Below are 17,757 nucleotides of genomic sequence, written 5' to 3'. Positions count from 1 at the left end.
TGGACCATCCATGCATTTCTGGGATGGAGATACTTGAACATAGGGAATGATATTTTTATGTGTTTCTGGATTTGGTTTGAAAGTTTTTGAGCATTTTTTGCATCAATGTTCATAAAGCATATTGGTCTGAAATTTCCTTTCTTTGTTGGGTCTTTGTGTGATTCAGATATCAGGGTAACTCTGGCCTCATAGAATGAGTTTGGCAATGTTCCTTCTGTTTCTATTTTGTGGAACAGCAGGAGGAGTATTGGTATTACTTCTTCTTTGAAAGTCTGGTAGAATTCTTTGCTAAAACCATCTGGCCCAGGGCTCTTACTGGTTGGTAGGCTTTTGATGACTGATTCTATTTCTTTGATAGTTATAGGTTCATTTAAATTGTTAACATGGTCTTGATTTAGTTTTCATAAGTGGATGATCAAGAAAAGCTTCCAATTAGTTTAGATTTTCCAATTTTGTGGCATACAGATTTTTAAACTATGTCTAATGATTCTTTGGATTTCCTCAGTGTCTGTTGTTATAGCCCACTTTTCATTTCTAATTTTATTAGTTTGGATACTCTCCCTCTGTCTTTTGGGTAGTTTGGCTAAGGCTTTGTCTTCTTGTTGATTTTCTCAAAAAAAAAAGTTCTTGGTTTTGGTATTCCTCTGTATCGTTCACTTTGTTTCTAGGTTATTGATTTTAGCCCTGAGTTCTATTATTTCCTGCTGTGGACTCCTCCTGGTTGTGTTTGCTTCCTTTTTATCTAGTGCTTTCAGGTGAGCTGTTAAGTTGCTAGGCCTTATATCTCTTCTCATTCTTTATGAAGAAACCAGATGCTATGAACTTTCCTCTTAGTGCTGCTTTCATTGTGTCCCATGAGTTTTGATATGTTGTTTCTTCATTTCCATCGAATTTTAACAACACTTTAATTTTTTTTATTTCCTCCCTGACCCCTTGGTCATTAAGTAGAGAGCTGTTCAATTTCCATGAGTTTGTAGCTATTCTATTGTTTCTGTTGTTAATGTCTAGTTTTAACCTATGATGGTCTGATAGAATACAAGGTGTTGTTTCAATTTTCTTGTAGATGTTGAGACTTGCATTCTGTCTGAGTATGTGGTCAAATGTTGAGAAGGTTCCTAGAGGTGCTGAGAAGAAGTGTGTGTGTGTGTGTGTGTGTGTGTGTGTTTGGATGGAATGTTCTGCAGGATATCTGTTAGGTCTAATTGACTAACAGTGTTGGTTAGTTTCCTTCTTTCACTTTTTTTTCTGTCTTGTTGATATGTTCACTGGTAAGAGAGGTGTATTGAACTCTCCCACTACCAACCTGTGGTGTTCAATATGTGATGTAAGCGTCAGTAATGTTGCTTTCACAAATTTGGGTGCACTTTCATTTGGAGCATATATGTTCAGAATTGAGACATCACCTTGGTCGATTTTACTTTGATGAGTATGGAATGCCCTTTACAATCTCTTTTGATTAATTTTTGTTGAAGATATATTTTATTAGATATTAGAATAGCTATGCCAGCATTCTTTCAGTGTGCAATTGCTTGCAGGACAGTTTCCCAGCCCTTTATTCTGAGATAATATCCATCATTACTGGTGAGTTGTGTTTCTTGTTGCAAGAGGATGATGGGTTCTGTTTACTAATCCATTTGTTAGTTTGTGCCTTTTTATTGGGGAATTGAGGCCATTGATGTTGGGAGATATTAATTACCACTGGTTGTTAATTCCTGTCATTTTCATGTTTGTGGTGGTTGAGTGTGTGCATGCTTCCTTTCTTTTGGTTTTGCAGCTGTGGGGCTATTTGCTTCTTGTATTGTCCTGAGTGTAGTTAGCCTCCTTGTGTTTTAGTTTTTCTTCTAGTATCTTTTGTAGGGATGGTTTGTGGCTAGGTTATCTTTAAACTTGGTTTGTCATGGAATATCTTATTTTTTTCCATCCATGGTAATTGAAAGTTTTGCTGTGTGTAGTAGTATGGGTTGACATCTGTGCTCAATTTATATCCTCATGAGATCTTTTCAGACCCTTCTGCCTTTATTAGTCTCCGTTGATAAGTGAAGCATGATTCTATTGGGTTTGCCTTTGTATGTGGTTGGTCCTTTTTCCCCATCTTTAAATATTCTTTCTTTATTCTGTAAGTTTAATGTTTTGATTATTATAGGATGTGAGGATTTTCTTTCTTATTCAATCTATTCGGTGTTCTGTAGGTTTTCTTGCATGCTTATAGGCATTTCTTATATTAGGTTGGGAATTTTTCTTCTATAATTTGGTTGAAAATATTTTCTGGGCCTTGGAACTTGGCTTCTTCCCATTCTTCTATTCCTATTATTCTAAGTTTTGGTCTTTCCATATTTCCCCATATTTTTTGGCTTTTTTGTACCAGGAACTTTTTAGATTTAACACTTTCTTTGACTGATGTATCGGTTTCTTCAGTCGTATCTTCTACTCCTGAAATTCTCTCTCCCTTCCTTGAATTCTGTTATTGATGCTTGTGGGGTATCTGTAGTTGTTCTTTTCCCCTATGTTTTTCATCTCCCAGATTTTCCTTTGATTGTGTTTTCTTTATTGCTTCTATTTCCATTTATAGGTCTTGGACAGTTTTATTCATTTCCTTCCCCCACCTGGTTTTGTTTTCCTGTATTGTTTAAGGGATTTATTCAATCCTTTCACCTGTTTGATTGTATTTTCCTCCAGATCTTTGAGGGATTCATTTTCTTCTTTTAAGGCCTTTATCTTTTTAAAACCTCAGATTTAAGATCATTTTCTGGTGTTCCTGGTTTGATAGTATCCTCATGGCTTGCTCTGATAGGATAGCTGGGTTTAGGTGGTATCATATGGCCCAGAGTTTTGTTGCTGCTGTCCTTGTGTTGACCTCTAGCTATTTGGTTGACTCTGTTATTAGCAGGCCTGGTGTTCTCTTATGGTAGTAGATCTCTGGAGTTTCAGGGAGAGCTCATAGTCTCAGATGGCCACAGTCCTCCGGTTTTTATGGCTCCCTAATCACTGATGGTCTTCAAGACCTCAGATTGGAGTAAGACTTAGGAAATGGAGCAGGCCTGGGAACTGAGGTGTGGGGTAATCAGGGAATTTGAGCATAGAGGATCCTAGGAAGACCTGCCCACTGTTGCCAGTGGGCACTGGCAAGCCAGTAGATGGTGGCGGATCCTCACTTGCTGCTCCCTGAACCCTACTGAGATCTGGGTAATGCATGTTTATTTAGACAATGGAGACAACAGTAGTAGCCACAATACTGCTATGCAGCATCTTTAGAGAAAACAGGGAACATAAGTTTTTTATTTTTAATTAATTTATTTTTTTTACAATTTATTCACTTTATATCATAATTACAGTCCCTCACTCATTTTTCCCAGTCTCACCCTTTCACCTCTTTCCCTCCTCCCCCTCACCATATTCTCCTCTCCTAGTCCACTAGGACTAGAGGGGGGCCAAGATGGCGGCGCCGGGAGAACACAGTGTCTGAGAAGCAGGACAACACACTCCATGCAGTGACCAGGAGACTGAACTCTGGGCCCTAAAACAACAGCTATCGTGTTTCCCAGGTAAGGGGAGGCTCCCACGGCGTGGGAATCGGTCAGGTCTACTCTTGGCTGCCCAGCCAGAACCCGGAAGAAATCCCGGGTAACACCAGCGTTGGGTCTCCGGGCTGGTGCTGCAAGCCTGCATGTTCCGAACACTTTCCCAGGCTGATTGGTGGGCACAATGGTGCCAGAGACTGGGAGTCCCAGTCGCAAAAAAACCCCATGGGGAAGCAAAGTTGCGAGACTGATCACGGGTCACCCAGTCATTCCCTGGAAGGTCTCGCTGACCTCAGCTACCCGCTGCCATCACAACTGAGCTCCCACCGCACAGAGATCAGCTGCGCACCCAGCTCAAAATCCCTACTCCCTCTTGGGAGGAGGCAGGAGGCGTCCAGCAGAATCTGCTACAGACCACATTGTCTGTACCCCAACCTGAGATCCGGGCTGAGAAAACCTAATCTTTTCAGGCACTCCCCCAAACACCACCATAACCCTGCCATGGAGGAGCGAAAGGATAAAGAGGCGCACAGCGGCTTCACAGTACCGGAACTCCAGTGCTGCCAGCGGCTCCTAGCAAACAAACTTCAGCTCGGGATCTGGGACTGTGGTCATTCTACACGTCCTGAGATTCTCCTGCATCCAGCGCAATAAGGTCTAGCAGCAAGTTCTATCACCGGCGCCCCCATCCCCAACCCCTGGCAGAGAAACCCCGGCTCAGGATCGGACTGAGAAGCCCCAACCCCTTCTGGCACTCCGCTGAGAGCACCTCCATAAGCTTGCCCTAGTGGAGGGGAAGGTCAGAGGGGAAGGACAGAGAGGCAGCCTGCCAAGGACACAGCACCCTCTCTCCAGCTCACCCAGCAGCCCCTAGCAGAGAAACCCAAGCTCTGGATCTGAGGACACTCAACCCTACCTGGTACTCTCTTGGGATCAGAAACATAGGTTCTACCGCCAGGCTGCTTCTGGCAGAGAGATCTGGGCCCGGGATATGGGATTGAGAACACTCAACCTAACTCTTTCCCGTGCCACCCCGGGACCAGTCAACATAACCCCTCCTGGCAGCGGGAAAGGACAGAGAGGCAGCACACAGAAAAGGTGGACACCGAGTCCTGCGGCCACAGTGTCACAGAGCTGACTGTTGGCCTGCCCGTGGACTCTCCACAACAGGACCAAATCAGAGAGTAGTGAGCAAGGGGAATCCCTGTGCATTCCAACTGGTCCTGCAAGAGAGTGAGTGAGCCTTCTAGGGAGAGTTTGCCCCAGACCCAGGGCCTCTCCACAGAAGCAATCAGACGAGATCCCTGCCACCCACACCCCTAGTGTGAGCATCATAGGGATTCTTGGCATAGCGACCCCAATGTTGAAGCCTCTGCCTTGTGGGTCCACCAGTGTAATCCAGGCAAATAATCCCTGGATATCAGACAGAACTGTGTAATAGTGGCCTGCAGGCCACTGCAATAGTCAGATAATCCGTGCATGCACACTGCGCCCACTAAAAGTGCATGCGAATAGCGCCAGTCTCACATTCCTTACCTAGGCAAAACTGAAATCACAGTGCACACTCCCAAACCAGTGAACCTCTCTCATCTTCCTGAAAAAAACAGTCCAGAAAACAGAAAGAGAAGATCATAGCCCGAACTACAATCTCGAGGAATAAACAGTGAGGATTATAAATAACCAGATGGCTAGAGGCAGACATAAGAACACTCCCAACAAAAATCAGGACATAATGACCTCACCAACAACCCCACAAAACAATGGACACTTCAATTCACTAGATATACAAGAAAATGACCTCAAAACTATTTTTCTCCAGCTATTAGAGGCCCATAAATATGAAATAAACAAAGCCCTCAGAGAAATAGCCAAAGAAATCGAGACTAACCAAGAGGAAACAAATCGTGCTCTGAGAAATGTCCACGAAAATTGAGGCAAACAAAGAAGAAATGCACAAAGCTCTCAAAGAAATGTCCACACAAATGAAGGCAAATTAAGAAGAAATAAACAAAGCTCTCATAGAAATACAGGCAATTATACCCAAAGAAGTAGAGGCACAATTAGTGATACATAGAGAGGAAACAGACAAAAAAATAGAAGCCATCATTGAAAAGCAGGACTCCACATTCAAACAGATGAAGGAAATGGTGCAAGACATGAAAACAGAATTAGAATCAATAAAGAAAACACAAATAGAGAAAAACCAGGAGCTGGAGAACATAGAGAAAAGATCAGGCACTACAAAGGTAAGCATCACCAACAGAATACAAGAGATGGAAGAATGAATCTCAGGAGCTGAAGATACACTTGCAGAAATTGACACGTCTCTCAAAGAAAAAATAAAATCAGAAAAGTTCCAAACACAAAACATCCAAGAAATCAAGGACACCATGAAAAGACAAAACCTAAGAATAATAGGAGTAGAAGAAAAAGAAGACAACAGGCTCAGAGGTCCGGAAAATATTTTCAAGAAAATTATAGAAGAAAACTTTCCCAATTTAAAGAAGGAGATGGCCATAAACATATAAGAAGCCTACAGAACACCAAGTAGACTAGACCAGAAAAGAAATTCTTCACATCACATCATAGTCAAAACACTGAACCTACAGAACAAAGAAAAAAAATCTAAAAGCAGCAAGGGAAAAAGGCCAAGTAACATATGAAGGTAGACCTATCAGAATCACACCAGATTTCTCAACAGAAACTATAAAAGCCAGAATGGCCTGGACAGAAATCATACAGTCCTTAAGGGACCACAGATTCCAACCCAGACTAAACTTTCAATCAACATAGACAGAGAATTCAAAATATTCCAAGACAAAACCAAATTTAAACAATATCTACATAGTAACCCAGCTCTACAGAAGTTACTAGAAGGGAAACTCCAAACCAAAGAAAACAACTACATCTAAGGAAACAGAGGAAATAGATAACTACACAACAACAACAACAACAAAAAACAAAAGAATACAAGCAATGAATCTCAGTGACACCACCAACCCCACATCTAAAGTAACAATTGTTGGTCACTAGTTTCTATCAACATCAACTGACTCAACTCCCTAATAAAAAGAAATAGACTAACAGAATGGTTGTGGAAACAGGATCCAACATTCTGTTGCATCCAAGAAACACACCTATGCAACAAAGATAAACACTACCTCAGAGTAAAGGGCTGGAAAAATGTTTTTCAAGCAAATGGTTCCAGAAAACAAGCTGGAGTAGCCATCCTAATATCTAATAAAATAGACTTTCAACCCAAGTTAATCAAAAAAGATAAGGAGGGCCACTATATTCTCATCAAAGGAAAAAATCCATCAAGAGGACATCAAAATTTTGAATATTTATGCCCCAAATACAAGAGCACCTACATTTGTAAATGAAACAATATTAAAGCTTAAATCACACATTGATCCTAATACCCTAATAGTGGGAGACTTCAACACTCCACTCTCACCAAGGGACAGATCAACTAGACAGAAAACAAATAGGGAAATAAAAACACTTACAGAGACCCTAAATCAAATGGACCTAATAGACGTCTACAGATATTTTTATCCAAACTCAAAAGAGTATACCTTCTTTTCAGCACCGCATGGAACCCTCTCCAAAATAGACCATATAGTTGGTCATAAAGCAAGCCTCAACAGATACAAAAAGATTGAAATAATCCCTTGTATTCTATCTGACCATCATGGACTAAAGCTGGACCTCGACAACAACAGAAATAACAAAAGGCCCACACGCACATGGAAACTGAACAACTTGTTACTCAATGACAGCTGGGTTAAGGAAGAAATGAAGAAAAAAATTAAAGACTTCCTAGAATTCAATGAAAATGAAGGCACAACATACCCAAATTTATGGGACACATTGAAAGCAGTGCTCAGGGGAAAATTTATAGCACTAAGTGCCTGCAAGAAGAAATTCGTAACATCACATACAAACAACTTAATGGCCCAACTGAAAACCCTAGAAAAAAAAAAAGAAGCAGATACACCCAAGAGGAGGAGAAGCTGGAAATAATCAAACTCAGGGCTGAAATCAATCAATTAGAAACAAATAAAACTATTCAAAGAATCAATGAAACAAAAATCTGGTTCTTTGTGAAAATCAACAAGCTAGACAAACCCTTAGCCAAACTAACTAAAAAGCAGAGAGACGCTATCCAAATCAACAAAATCAGAGATGAAAAGGGTGACATAACTACAGACACTGAGGAAATTCAAACAATCATTAGGCCATACTACAAAAGCCTATATGCCACAAAATTTGAAAACCTAAATGAAATGGACAATTTTCTTGATAGATTCCATCTTCCAACATTAAGTCAACATCAGGTAGAAAGACTGAATAGCCCATATCCCCCAAGGAAATTGAAGCAGTCATTCACAGTCTGCCCTCCAAATAAAGCCCTGGGCCAGATGGTTTCAGTGCGGAATCCTACCAGACCATCAAAGGAGTGCTAACACTAATTCTCCTCAAACTATTCCACAAAATAGAAACAGAAGGAACATTACCAAACTCATTCTATGAAGCGACAGTCACCCTGATACCTAAACCACACAAAGACCCAACAAAAAAAGAGAACTTCAGACCTATCTCTCTTATGAATATTGATGCAAAAATACTCAATAAAATACTTGCAAACCGAATCCAAGAACACATCAAAGATATCATCCACCACGACCAAGTAGGCTTCATCCCAGGCATGCAAGGGTGGTTCAACATATGGAAATCCATCAATGTAATCCACCACATAAACAAACTGAAGAAGAAAAACCACATGATCATCTCCTCAGATGCTGAAAAAGCATTTGACAAAGTCCAACACCCATTCATGTTTAAAGTCTTGGAGAGATTAGGGATACAAGGCACATATCTAAACATAGTAAAGGCAATATACAGCAAGCCTACAGCCAACATCAAACTCAATGTAGAGAAACTTAAATCAATCTCACTGAAATCAGGGACAAGACAAGACTGCCCACTCTCACCATATCTCTTCAACATAGTACTTGAAGTCCTAGCCAGAGCAATAAGACAACTAAAGGAGATCAAGGGGATACAAATCGGAAAGGAAGAGGTCAAAGTGTCACTATTTGCAGATGATATAATAGTATATATGAGCGACCCCAAAAATTCAACCAGAGAACTCCTCCAGCTGATAAACACCTTCAGCAAAGTGGCAGGATACAAAATCAACTCAAAAAAACCAGAAGCCCTCCTATATACCAAAGACAAAAGGGCCCAGAAAGAAATTAGGAAAACAACACCCTTTACAATAGCCACTAATAACACAAAGTACCTCCGGGTGACACTAACCAAGCAAGTGAAAGAACTGTTTGAGAAAAACTTCAAGTCTCTCAAGAAAGAAATTGAAGAAGATCTCAGAAGATGCTCATGGATTGGTAGGATTAACATTGTGAAAATGGCCACCCTGCCAAAAACAATCTACAGATTCAATACAATTCCCATCAAAATACCAACTCAATTCTTTATAGACCTTGAAAAAAAGATTCTCAGCTTCATATGGAGAAACAAAAAACCCAGAATCTCCAAAACGATCTTGTACAACAACAGATCATCTGGAGGTATCTCCATCCCTGATCTCAAGTTGTACTACAGAGCAATAGTAATAAAAACTGCACGGTATTGGCATAAAAACAGAAAGGAGGATCAATGGAACTGCATAGAAGACCCAGAAATAAACCCACACACCTATGAATACTCGATTTTTTACTAAGAAGCCAAAACCATTCAATGGAAAAAAGACAGCATCTTCAACAAATGGTGCTGGTCCAACTGGATGTCCACATGCAGAAAAATGAAAATAGATCTGTATTTATCACCTTGCACAAAACTAAAGTCCAAGTGGATCAAAGACCTCAGCATAAAATCAGATACTCTAAATCTGTTAGAAGGAAAAGTGTGGAATAGCCTAGAACTCATTGGCACAGGAGACAACTTCCTGAACAGAACACCAGCAGCACAGGCTCTAAGAGCAACAATCAATAAATGGGACCTCATGAAACTGAAAAGCTTCTGTAAAGCAAAGGACACCGTCATCAAAACAAAACGACTGCCTACAGATTGGGAAAGAATCTCCACTAACCCTTTATCTGACAGAGGACTAATGTCCAGTATATACAAAGAACTAAAGAAGCTGAAAAGCAGCAAACCAAGTAACCCAATTAAAAAATGGGGAACAGAGCTAAACAGAGAATTCTCGATAGAGGAATATCGAATGGCAGAGAAACACTTAAAGAAATGCTCAACCTCATTAGCCATCAGGGAAATGCAAATCAAAACGACCCTGAGATATCACCTTACACCCATCAGAATGGCCAAGATGAAAAACTCAAGTGACAACACATGCTGGAGAGGTTGTGGAGAAAGAGGAACTCTCCACAATTGCTGGTGGGAATGTAAACTGGTACAACCACTCTGGAAATCTATCTGGCACTTTCTAAGACAATTAGGAATAGTGCTTCCTCAAGACCCAGTTATACCACTGCTAGGTATATACCCAAAGTTTGCTCAAGTACACAAAAGGGATACTTGCTCAACCATGTTTATAGCAGCTTTATTTGTAATAGCCAGAACCTGGAAACAACCCAGATGTCCATCAACGGAGGAATGGGTACAGAAATTGTTGTATTTTTACACAATGGAATACTACTCAGCAATCAAAAAGGAGGAAATCATGAAATTTGCAGGCAAATGGTGGTATCTAGAAAAGATCATTCTGAGTGAAATATCCCAGAAGGAGAAAGACAAACACGGTATATACTCACTTATACAGACCTATAAGATATGATAAACATAATGAAATCTATATACCTAAAAAAGATAATCAAGAGAGTGGACATGGGGTAAGATGATCAATCCTCAGTTAGAAAGACAGATGGATGTGCATTGAACGTATGACAGGAGTCTACTGAGCGCATCTGAAAGACTCTAACTAGCAGTGTTGTCAAAGCAAAGACTCATGACCAAACCTTTGGCAGAGTACAGGGAATCATAAGAAAGAAGGGGAGTTAGTATGATGGGGAAAGGATAGGAGTTCCACAAGGACAAAATATATCTGGGCACAGGGTCTTTTCTGAGACTGACATTCAACCAAGGACCATGTATGGATATAACCTAGAACCTCCGCTCAGATGTAGCCTGTGGTAGCTCAGTAACCAATTAGTTTCCCAAAGTGAGGGGAACAAGGACTATTTCTAACAGGAACTCAATGACTGGCTCTTTGGCCTCCCCACCCCCCAAGGGAGGAGCAGTCCTGTTAGGCCACAGAGAAGGGCTTTGCAGCCAGTCCTGAAGATACCTGATAAAATAGGATCAGATGAATTGGGAGGAGGTCCCCCCCTATCAGTGGACTTGGAAAGGGGCACGGTGGAGATGAGGGAGGGAGGGAGGGACTGGAAGGGAATGAGGGAGCGGTACACGGCTGGGATACAGAGTTAATAAAAGGTAACTGATAAGAAAAAACATAAAGTTCAAAAAAAAAGATACCTTAAAAAAAAAGAAAAAAGAAAAAAAAAAAAAGAAAAAGAAATGGGGAGTCCTCCACCCCTGCCATCTGACCCTAGCCTATCAAGTCTCATCAGGACTGCCTGGAATCTTTTCCTTTGTGGACTTGCAACGTCACACCATAAGGAAGAAGTGATAAAAAATCAGGAACAGACACCTCCTGCTCCTCTTAATTATTGACCTACATGGAGACTGAGCCGCCTATGGGCTACATCTGAGCAGGGCCTCCAGGTCCTCTCCGTGCATGTTCCTTGGTTGGTGCATCAGTCTCTACATGCCCCACCCTTGGCCCAGAATTTTTGGTTTATGAACACCAATAAAACAGATATCACACACTATAATCCAACATTGGGTGGGTATGCACCAACATTCTATATGTCAGTTAGAATTCATGAAATATAAGGTTATGAATTTATTTTTCCCTTATTTTTTAATAGAATTTCTGTCTGGTCTTAATAAGATTATGTAGAACTTGGGAACAAAGATGCATCCCAGCATCTCTGCACTGGAAGCCAAATGGAAAAACTCACCACAGCTACCATGACAGGGAGGAAAGTGATCCAGAAACTGCAGAATCCCAGCATGCTGAATATCAAGAACATGGCTTCATTGAATGTGTCAGGCAGGTTCCTGGCCATGAAATCCACAATGAAGCTTCCCAGGGCCAGGCAGCCCAAGTATCCTAGGACACAATGAAATGCAACAACTGAACCCTTGTGGCAGAGAATGAGGATGTGGCCATGCTCAGAGTGTGCATCAATATCAACACAGAGAGGAGAAACTCCCAGCCAGATTGAACAGAGAACAATTTGGACGAGGGTATGGAGGGAGATGATATAGTTAAGAGCCCCTGAAACCAGAAAGTACCTCATCCTCCTTCCATGAGCTGTGACTTTGAAAGCCAGAACCACAGTGATTGTTTTGGCTAACACAGTGGAAACAGCCACAGTGAATACAACTCCAAAAGTGATTTGCTGCAGGATACAGGTGACTGAGTTTGGATGACCAATGAAGAGCAAGGAACAGAGGAAACAGAGCATGAGTGACATGAGTAAGATGTAGCTCAGGGTGCGGTTATTGGCCTTCACGATGGCAGTGTCATTGTGTTTCAAAAATACTACAAGAACCAGAGCTGTGAATGCAGAGCAGCACAAGGCCACTAAGGCCAGAGCCACCTCCAAGGGGTCTTCATAGCTCAAAAAGAGCACAGCTTTGTGCATGCAGCGGCTCTGCTCTGTGTTGGCATACTGGTCTTCTGAACATTTCACACATTGATCCATATCTGAGAGAGAAAACAAAGATTTGTTGGTGCATCTTCTACATTTTTATTGCCAAAACATTTCAAATAAATCTGTCAGAGAAGCATTGCAATATCTGCATTTTGTTTTACAGATTGATAAATTAACAAAAGCTAAATTAATTAACTACCATGTGGTCAAGTGTGGTTTAAAATTACCAAGCCCACACAATCAGTGCCTCCTGAGTTCTTGAACATTTAATTCCTTATGTCCTTATGAGAGATGAGACAGTTTTCTACTGGCACAAGATTTTGATAGGCTTCCTAGTTCTAATTCAGCAGCTCACATACAATGACAAAGAAGGAATAGTAAAAAACCATCATTAGGTTGTGTGTGTGTGCATTTATATTTGTGTGTCCACATAAAGTAACAGATGAGCTCATAAATTTGGTAATGATTTGGTTTATATGGTGGAAGTAGGAACATGAGTGTAAAAATTGAAAGTTATATAAATATATTTATGTTTGAAAACTAAAAATTAAAAATATACATACATCCTTATTTATGTTCTCATTTGGTAATACAGAAAAGTTCTCTTGAGACTTGTACATGAGAAGCACTAACACTATCAATGACAATACAAACCCTTGTACAGACTGAGCACTACAAAGTCCCACATCTTGATTCCATCTTCCTGAGAAGCATCCAGCCCCTTCCTACTTCCTTCATTTCCGTCTCTATGAGACACAGATTTTGTGAATATACTCCAAGGTGAAATATATCTTGATAAATAGCATGAGAAAAATAAAACCAGAACCCTCAAGCAACAGTGCTAACAGACTTTTGTGTCGATAAACTAACCCATTCACAATATGTAATTCCCAAATGGCTACAGTGGGAAATGTGATGGCAAGTGTGCTGAATGAATAGATACTTGCAGAGAGATATGATGTGCTTCCAGGATTTTAAGTCTTTTCCACTAGAACAATGCACTTTTGGACAGCTGCAATTAATTACTTGGCTTAAAGGGCTGAAAAGTTGGTTTGTCTGTAAAGAGAATGTTCTTCCTCTGCTCAGGTGACTTCAATTCTTGACACCTATGTCAGGTGTTTCACCACAACCTTTAACTACAACTATAGGGTTCTTAGTTGCCAAACAACTGCACGTGTCCTTGACCTCACATACCCTCACACCTCATACATATAATTAAAGCAACAATAAAATATATTTGTGCAATTTCTGTGATATTTTTGATGTAATTACCATTTATTCTTTTTTAATTTTAATTTTAATTTTATATTAATTACATTTCTTCATTTTGTATCCAAGCTGTAGCCCCCTACCTTCATTCCCTTTTTATGTCCCATACAGATGTTTCTGCAAACCATGTACGTACAGGAAAATACAGCATCAGACCCACTGGATAAAAAAGTTTTTATTACAGTCTGTCTAATCATTTTGGAGTACTTTGAAGTGCATAGATGTCAGAAGCCAATATCTAGGATTTGGTTACATCCTCTTACTATATAGGTCCTGGGAATGAACTCCAATCTTCAGTCTTAAAGTCAAATGTTTTAAATGTTGAACCATTAAACATCTCATTTTCCAAAAATGTCTTTTAAGAACTAACATTTGATTATGTAAGACGACAGGCAAAAGCAGAAAAAAATTGCATTGGCCATTTCATTTACCCATCCGTAAATACATACCCATTTGATATTTCTCTTGGTGGCAATAAAATTTGAATATTTTTGATTAATTGCTTTCAGTACAAAATCATTCTGATGTATTACTACATGACATTATTAATTGGTTACTGTACATTAAAAGTTAGAACATAAGACTCCTCATATCTACATCATCTGTGAAGATGAATCCCAACCTTCCTAGATTCAAATCACATTTGAAAATGGGTTTCTAGCTATTACAAGTAATCCCTCTCATATTTGGCACTGTCTGCTGTTTTTACCAAGTAAAGTTTGATCTCTACACTAAGGTTTCCAGCACCCTCATTACACAGTCCAGTGGGTCTGATGCCATATTTTCCTGTATGTACATGGTGTGCAGAAACATCTGTATGGAGACACAAAAATATACAAAAAGAAAAAAATTTAAAGATTCATGACTGAAATGTTTTCTACATGTAGTTTTAGCGGAGATTAATCACAATGCTATTGTGTTGAGATCCCATTGCAGTTTCATTATGAAAACTGTTTGCTTGAGAAAATATGGTCTGACATAAATTTTCAATAAAACAAAATTTAGGTCTACACATAAGTTTGTGGGCTTTTGGGGGGGTTGTTAGGGTATTTTTAATGTTTGCATTCTTATAAAGACTAATGTAGAAAATGGTATAGCTTATTTTGCAGTTGCCTTGTATGCTCCTTCAGCATCCCAGCGTGGGTGTGAGAGGAGCGGCAATGTGAAGGATTGACCACAGCAGCAAACACTCACTTGTCTCATTAGACATTTCACTTTCTTAGCAAGGGCCACAATCAAAACAGCAGGCTGCCATTCCCTCCTGCCACAGTTTTCTGAACCCAGGACCACAGTCTCCACTGCAGACAGAGGGTAGCATCTGAGAGAAATAACATACATGCTGATATCAGGAAGTTTCCATCTTCTTCCATTACTATACTATATTTAGCGTGTTCAGCTATCAATCAGCTTATTTTACATACAGAAAGTGAGGTACCAGATGTCACTTAGTATTTTGTATAATGCCAAACATGAATATATGGTAACAAACTGATGAAAAGTTGAGTTCTTTACCAAATCCTAGAAATTCAAAAGGAAGAACTTTTGATGTACTGGGTTTTTAGTTAATTTTCATCAAGCTGACACAAAATACAGTAAAAACACAGGGAACATGGAGGGAACCTTAGAAATTCTCACTACCTGACTAGCCTGTCTTCACATCTGTGAGGCATGTTCTCAGTTGGTAGTTGATGTAGGAGTGCCCGGTCTACTATGGGCAGTGCTGTCCCTCGGCAGGACTGTAGGAGAAATCATGCAGAGCAAGACAAGTTAGCAGTGCTCCTTCAGGGTCTCTGCTTTAGTTTCAGTCTCCAAATTCCTGCCTTGTCTTCCCTTGACTATAACCCTTGTGCCAAGTCAACACTTCTTGCTCACTTTGCTTTTGGCCAGTGTTTAATCACAGCCACAACATAACAATATACAACTAAAGGACATCTGAATATAGACATTCCATCTATGTTCATAAAAGGGATTGTTCTCACATTTTCTTTTTTTTAATTCCCTTTCATTACAGTGTTCCCCTTTATTTTTATAGAAGTCTTCTGTTCAGGGTTATAAATACCATTTCCCCCCATAGGTATAACAAAGAAATGTTTATTTTTGTTTGTTTGTTTGTTTCATTAAACTAATCTTGTTGTCTTTGCCTTTTAATTAGACAATGTGATCATTAAAATTAAATTATTATTATCATTATACTACAGTTTATTCAGTTGGTATCTCAGCTATAGCCCCCCCAGTCCCCTCACAATCCCACCCTCCCTCATTATCTCTGCTTGTGCCCCTCCCCAAGACCACTGATAGGGGAGGTACTCCTCCCCTTCCCTCTGACCCTAGCCAATCAGGTCTCATCAGGACTGGCTGTGCTGTCTTCATCTGTGGCCTGGTAAGGCTGCTCCTTCTTCCTGGAGAGGTGATCAAAGAATTAGCCATTGAGTTCATGTCAGAGACAGACTCTGTGTCTTTTTATTGGACAGTTGAGTTCAATTTGTTGATAGATAGTAGTGGCCTATGAACATTAGTTCCTTTTATTGTGGAGTTGGTGGTCTTACTGTGTTTCAATGCTTGTTTTCTCTCTCTCTCTCTCTCTCTCTCTCTCTCTCTCTCTCTCTTTTTGTTGTGAAGTCATTTATTTCCTGTGTTTCTTCGGCTGTAGTTGTTTTTGTTGGATTAGAGTTTTCCTTCTAGTATCTTCTGTTTGGCTGGGTTGCTGTGTAGATATTGTTCAAGCTCAGTGTTGCCATGGAATATTTTGGTTTTTCCATCTATGTTGATTGAAAGCTTTGCAGGGTATACTAGTCTGGGTTGGCATCTGTGGTCCCTTAGAGTCTGCATGACATCTGCCCAGGCCCTTCTGGCTGGGCAGAACTATGGATTTCATAGTTTCTGTTGAGAAATCTGGTATGATTCTGATAGGTCTACCTTTATATGTTACTTGGCCTTCTTCCCTTTTAATATTTTTCTTTGTTCTATAGATGTAGTGTTTTGACTATTAAGTGATGTGATGAGTTTCTTTTCTGGTCTAGTCTATTTGGTGTTCTGTAGGCCTCTTGTATGTTAATGGACATCTCTTTCTTTAAGTTGGGAAAGTTTTCTTATATGATTTTCTTAAAAATATTTTCCGGAACCTGGAGCCTGGAATTTTCTTTTTCATCTATTCCTATTATTCTTAGATTTTATCTTTTCATTGGCGTCCTTGATTTCTTGGATGTTTTCTGCTTGGAAATTTTCCGATTTTACTTTTTCTTTTTTTTTTTTTTTAACATAGTTTTCCAATTTCAATTCAAGATATACAAGGAAAACTTCAATAAACTCAATGTATCAAATACTCCATATGTTTCTAGAAAAATAATCTTTGTAGAAACTTAATAATCTTTGAATCACTTGCTAAAAATACTATAGCCTACAAAGTTTTATTTAAACTGATACATTTTCCATTAAAATGAATTATAAAGCTTGAGCAATGTTGGTTAACTCTCTGTCCTGGATATGTGGTCAGTTACTCTGCTTTGTTCATAGTAATGACTTTTTCTTTTTTTTTTTTTTGTCTTTTTTTTATTTTTTTTTTATCAGTTACATTTTATTAACTCTGTATCCCAGCTGTGTCCCGATCCCTCATTCCCTCCCAGTCCCTCCCTCCCTCCCTCCCTCATCTCCACCGTGCCCCTTTCCAAGTCCACTGATAGGGGGGGACCTCCTCCCCATTCATCTGATCCTGTTTTATCAGGTATCTTCAGGACTGGCTGCAAAGCCCTCCTCTGTGGCCTAACAGGACTGCTCCTCCCTTCGGGGGTGGAGAGACCAAAGAGCCAGTCATCGAGTTCCTGTTAGAAATAGTCCCTGTTCCCCTCACTTTGGGAAACCAATTGGTTACTGAGCTACCACAGGCTACATCTGAGTGGAGGTTCTAGGTTATGTCCATACATGGTCCTTGGTTGAATGTCAGTCTCAGAAAAGACCCTGTGCCCAGATATATTTGGTCCTTGTGGAGCTCCTATCCTTTCCCCATCAGACTAACTCCCCTTCTTTCTTATGATTCCCTGTACTCTGCCAAAGGTTTGGTCATGAGTTTTTGCTTTGAAAACACTGCTAGTTAGAGTCTTTCAGATGCGCTCAGTAGACTCCTGTCATACGTTCAATGCACATCCCATCTGTCTTTCTACTCGACAGAGGAATATCGAATGGCAGAAAAACACTTAAAGAAATGCTCA

The 17,757-nt window shown here is 40.0% G+C and overlaps 1 pseudogene; it reads right to left on the bottom strand.

The window, feature by feature from the left end:
- Positions 1-11,477: 11,477 nt before the first annotated feature.
- On the bottom strand, positions 11,478-14,870 carry LOC110540659 (vomeronasal type-2 receptor 116-like; annotated as a pseudogene).
- Positions 14,871-17,757: the final 2,887 nt, after the last annotated feature.

Source organism: Meriones unguiculatus, chromosome 14 (assembly GCF_030254825.1).
Source record: "Meriones unguiculatus strain TT.TT164.6M chromosome 14, Bangor_MerUng_6.1, whole genome shotgun sequence".
In the NCBI taxonomy this organism is placed as follows: Eukaryota; Metazoa; Chordata; class Mammalia; order Rodentia; family Muridae; genus Meriones; species Meriones unguiculatus.
The sequence above is the reverse complement of the archived record's forward strand: the minus strand, read 5'-3'. Positions and strand labels throughout refer to the sequence as shown.